This window comes from Dipteris shenzhenensis, chromosome 17, assembly GCF_047967505.1.
Source record: "Dipteris shenzhenensis isolate YYH24624 ecotype China chromosome 17, Dip_SZ_1.0, whole genome shotgun sequence".
Classification (NCBI taxonomy): Eukaryota; Viridiplantae; Streptophyta; class Polypodiopsida; order Gleicheniales; family Dipteridaceae; genus Dipteris; species Dipteris shenzhenensis.
This window is the reverse complement of record NC_141612.1, coordinates 31,683,399-31,689,398: the sequence shown is the minus strand read 5'-3', so window position 1 is coordinate 31,689,398 and position 6,000 is coordinate 31,683,399.

Here is a 6,000-nt window from a genome sequence, read left to right as displayed (position 1 = left end):
GGTGGGAGGTGTGGTACTTGACAACCACATTGTCCTTACATACATGGCATTGAAATAGATCACCCTTTTGTTCACCTAACCTACTTCCCCAATTCACCCCAAGCAATTCCTCTAGGGCATTCTCATGTAGGAACTTGCATGACCACATGGTTTTTGTTCTGTGCATCTGGATAAGCAAAAATGTGCAAAGGCATAAACCAAGACAACCTTACCCATTTAGAGCCAAATGTAAACTTCATGGCCATGCCCACATCCTTTGCAATCTTTTCCTTGTATGATTGCATTGTTCTTGTGTCCATATGCTACAATCCATGTCTTCAAGTTGTGGTGTTGCAATGCAATGAAGATGGCCATAGCTTGATGCCATCCTTGGAGTAATGTACTTGGCATTATACCAATAGATATTTCTCTGTTTCAAAGTAGAGGACTTCTCTCTAGCATGCATTTGCCTTCCTAAATCCTCATGAATAGCAGTAAACTTACCTAAGGAGCACTCGACTGGTTCCCACTCCTCAAAGTCTGAAGGAAATATATCTGCTATGCACAAGTGCTATTTCAAAATACAATTTCAAACTGACTCATTACACTGGTTCTATTTCAAAATACAATTTCAAATTGACTCATTACACTTCAAAATCTAGACTTACAATGCGATGGCATTGTCGATTGATTGCTTGACAGAGGAAGGCGCATGTCCTTCCCCATGTAGATGTGTTGCACCTTTGCAAGCAATCCTTTCTTCCCAAGCTTGAACTTCATGATGCAGCCCTTCCATTCATGTAAAAGATCACCTCTTTTGCTCTTGGGAAGCTTATGTGGACCCTTGGCAGATCCTCTCATGACTATCCAATCATTCAAGCTATAGGTGCAAGGCACCCATTCACCCAGTGCATTTTTGCTCCTGTGGGACACAGAGTACATGTATGGTCTCCTCACCATGCTTGTACAGAGGTCACAATAGCAATAGTGGACTAGAAAGTGCAGCTTGGAGGGAGGAGAAGCTCTGATAGAGGGAGAGAGAGGGAGAAGGTATAGAGGGTACAACTTAAGGTTGAAAGAAGCTCTAAGAGGTGCTGTAGCTAGGAATGGAGGGAGACAGAGTAGCGGGGGATGAGCAGCTACTCCAAGAGGTGTTGTAGCTAGGAATGGAGGGAGAAAGAGTAGAGCGGATGAGCAGCCACTACAGGAGGTACTGTAGCTAGGAATGGAGGGAGAAAGAGCAGAGGGGGATGAGCAGTTGCTGCTATAGGAGGTGTTGTAGCTAGGAATGGAGAGAGAATGAACAGCTGCTATAGGAGGTGCTAGAGAGGGAGAAACACAGTGGACCAGAGCAGGAGGGGGCAGAGAAGATGCCAAATGAGTTCCCATGTTTGAAAAATGGAGGGAGAATGGAGCTAGACCAGAGAAGAGGAGCAAGTAGGCCTATAAGAAGCTGAGAGGGGGGGAAAATTCACCTAGAAGGGCTCACTGCCTCTTGAATGACTTGTAGGTTTATTTGGGGGAGGTGCATATGGGAGAAGGGTCAAGCATGGGTTGAGGGGCAGGGGGATGGTTTGAGTGGTCCCCGGTGTAAGAGGAGTAGCCAATAGGCACTGTTTGTAGGTCTACCTACCCTCCACCTCAACATGGCATTGCCCCACAAAAAGGAGCACTCCCATTGGTACACCTCAAATACCTCACTAATCCCTTGAAATTAGGAAACTCTAATTGGGGGCCCTTTGGAGACCCTAATTCTCCCCTAATGGTCAAAGATGTTGTCAATCAAAAGGGGCTCCAACGGTTGGACGTAGAGCAGAAGTGATGGAGGATCACCCCGATCAGAGAAGTTTAAATGGGCTTTAATAGAATGTAAGAAAATGAGAGACAACCTAAGTGTGGAAGTCATTGACAGAGTGAATTCTGGCATTAGAATATGAGAGTTTCTCCAAATAAGGACATCTATAAAAAGAAAACAGGACACAAGTAGTGGGATGTCACATCAGACACATGCTTGATACAATGTAGATCAGTGGTTACCTAAACCAACCCGGTGGCTATCTGTGATTGATTTTTGAAATAGTTAGTTGTTTAGTTTCCAAACTGGACTGGGCTTGGACTTAATGTGATGTCCTAAACCAGCTCGATGGTTGGAACATCATGCAATATATTAGGAATGCCAATACAAATTAAAGAAGGACATTACGAGTTAACCAAAGAAGGAAAGAAACTCTTCAAAATTAAGAAGAACGAATAATGGAAAATAAGACTCTGAGAAAAAGGTAAAAATTAACTTTAAAATTTTAAAACTTTGTTACTATGAAATTGTGCAAAGTTTAAAGACAATTGAATGAAATAAAGTGGAAGATTAAATCAAGTGAAATAAAGTTTGGAGCTTGTGTAAAAAAATGACAAAAAATGTAGACATAAGTAATACATAAGGGCTATTATTAAAGAGAAATTAATTAAAGAAGTTTAACATAGAGGAAAAAGTAAGGAAAAAGGGCAACAAAAGGTCATAAATATAACTAAGGGAATGCAATAAGGGATAAGCAAAACATAAAAATAAAGGCAATGACCTAACAAGAAAATATTAAAGACATATATAAGTATGTATACAAGATATATATAAGTATGTAAAGTCAAACAATCAAAAGATAAATAATTGTAAGTAAAGAACAACCAACTGAAAATTGCATTGAAAGATAGAAACAAAAGTGTAAATGAGAAGAGAAATTGAACTGTACAAGCAATATTAATGCAATATATACAACTATATATAAATTGCAGGTGAGCGAAGGCATGCCTTTAAAGAAAGAGGTGGGTACATAAAGTGCAAGTACGCCAAAGGTGGCATGGGATACTTTGGCTAAAATGTACAGCACAAATACGCAGGCCAGGAAAATGCAGCTTGCTGCTCAACTACACTCTCAACTACACTCTAGAGGAGAAGTCACAAAATCAAAGACCATGACTCCCTCTTGGCTACCTATGGGCTTCTAAGTTGGTTTCATCTCACATACGACTACATGCTGGTCTTTCTAGAGTCAAAGAACACAACAAGCCAATTGTGGCCATGTTTAAAGTACTCAAGTAAGTTTAGTACATAGTCGTAAGTCTTAGGTGTTGTAGAAAGTCTCTTGAGCACATACATATGCCAAGAGCTTCATTTAGAGTATCTAAATAAGTGAACCCAATAAAACCAAACGTCAAAGAAGGCCTCATGCAAAGCCAGTGACCTCAATCAGTAGATGCCAGTGTGGAGCCACTACAATGAGAACAAGTGCTTAGAAAAGCAGAAGACAACAAGTAGAGATGAAGAACAGTGAGGAGGAGATTCAGCCAATCAACAGGGAAGAAAGTGAGCCAGGGGAGGAGAATGAGGAGGTGCTATTGATGAAAGTGTACCTACAAAGTAGGGATAGTTGAAAGGAGACCACAATCAACAAAGGTGATCATGGAAAGGCACTCAAAGTTGTCAACAAGGAGGTTAATGTGGAACATATGAAGGAAGACAATGAAGTAGAGGTGAAAGTCGACCAAAGTAGAGGGAAAAGGTGACATAGGAATGGAGAAGCAACAAGGTCTCTGTTCTTCTTGTAAAGAGGTTAGTAGAGGGAGCATAGAGTTTGCACAAGTATGATGCTTCTCATGTGCATGGTGGTGCCATGACAAATTTGCAAGGAAGGGTGGCGGTGTAAAACGGTTGTAGTTGGGATTGTTTGTTGGGTAAAGGGTAGGGGGTTAGGGACAAGTGAGGGTGAGAAGTATTCTATGTATGTGTATGTGTATGTGTATGTGTATGTGTCAACGAGTTTGTAGTAAGTGTGTGTGAGAGAATGTGTCAGTGTGCATGAAAAAAAGGGGGGTTTCCATGAATACCATGTCCTTGTTTATGTTTGTAAATGTTCCAAGACAATTAATGATGATAAGGATTAAGTGTAATGGAGGATAATGTGTGTGTGTGTGTATGTGTTTGTGAGTGTGTGTACAAGTCTGTAAAGACTCATATAAGCATGTAAGAGAACAAATTGAGGGTTCAAAAAAAACAATTATTCCAAAAGAGAATGCTTAGCAAATAAATGTAAAGCTCCTAAACACAATGCGCTTCTATATAAGATAAATGTATATCTTCATAAAGGGGGGGAAAGAAGATAAAACAGGGCATAGGAGACTATGTGCCCCTCATGATTGCATATGATTAAGACAAATGTGGTGTGTGTGTGTGAGAGAGAGAGAGAGAGAAAGAGAGAGAGAGAGAGTGTATGTGTGTGACACATAGAGAGAGAGAGAGAGAGAGAGAGAGAGAGAGAGAGAGAGAGAGTGTGTGTGTGTGTGAGAGAGAGAGAGAGAGAGAGAGGTTTGTGCATACAAGAAATCACATAGCTATTGTGTGCCTACTCATACACCCATAGTTTGGGAACGGAGGTGTTCTTGCCCCCATAGCCCTGCTACAGTCATGACACCAAGGCCTATCAACCTTTCCACTCCAATGTCATTGCCACCAAAGAGGGGGGAAACACTCCTTCCTCAACAACCCCTCTACATCAAGAAAACCAAGCAAGGATTCTCCTTCCCACCTTCTACATCAACCGAACCAAGCAAGGCTTCTCCTCCCCATCCTCTATATAGCATCCCAAACGAGGATAGCAGTAGGAAGGAGCATACAAAAGAGAGGGTAAGGGAGAGGAGAGAAAGGGGGATAAGCACCTAGTGGGTGGGAATAGCAAGCTCTATTAGAGAGGTTTCATGGGATAGAACAATAAGCTCTCACAAAGGAGGAGGATAAGGTTGATGGGAGGATAAGATATGGATGCATGAGGAAGGTTGATGGAGGATAAGATAGAAATGCATTAAGATTTCTACCAAGATATGGGGAGAAGGAGTAAGAGCTCAACCCCTCCCCAACAAGATTGCCAAACTATCCTAGGCCCTAGGGTAAAGTAACTTTCAAAGACATGATATAAAATAGACACCAACGGGATAAGGCTAAAGTGGAGATGATATCTCCCTAGCAAAGATCCCCTTTAAAAACAAGTATGGCCACTTCCCCAAGGCCTCTTCACAACCCCTCATATGTGAGATAATTCCTCCTACACTACATGGAACTCTCATACTTAATCCCTATTTAGGCCTCTCCTACCCTATTCTCCCCAATGCTTACAACACCATCCCCAAATATGTGCTTCACAATTTCATAGCTAGCTGGCAAGATAAGTAGTTTAGGAATTGCCTTGCCAATTTTCCCAATGACACTATCATCTCTATCATAGATTTTGCAAGAAATTACTCATTTCAAGAACAAGATGAGATACAAAGTGCTCATGAGTACAACAAGCAGATAACAATTCTAGTGCATATCATGTATAGTCATTTGCTTTATTCTTGTATGACTGATGCCAATCTACTTGCATGACTAGAAGTCCAAGTCAATGCAACGCACATACCACTTCTACATTTTGGATGATAGGAAACACGACACCTGCATGCTTTTCTATTGAATTTGGAATGGCTTAAAATTTATGATCTCTATGTAAAAGAAAATAACAAACAATATTGGATGTAGTCATATGGTTCTTCCACCTAGTTTAAATCAGCCCATGGATTCTACTTTGTCTCAAGGTTTAAATCCCTAATTGGTCTAAACATGACGTGGAATTTCTTTGGGTCTAGCCATGCCATGAGGGAACATGATGAATGTGGTGATGTTACTAAGCAAGCTCTGTCTAGACACCGATTGACCTACCTTCAAGAAATGCTCAATGATAACACTTATTACATTAATTTTGGACTCATATGTCTACATTTGGACTATTCCTAAAACTCCTTCCCAAATGAAAAGTTTACTTTATGAAAATGTTGTTCGAGAACCAAAAGTTTACTTTTTGGCACTGTCATTTCCACGTAATAAATTTTAAAATATCTCTCTATAATGATGCACTTAATAAAAATTTAAATTAATAATTTAATTTTAAAATAGTTTAATTACACTTAAATTAATAAAAGCAATTTAAATGTATGAAA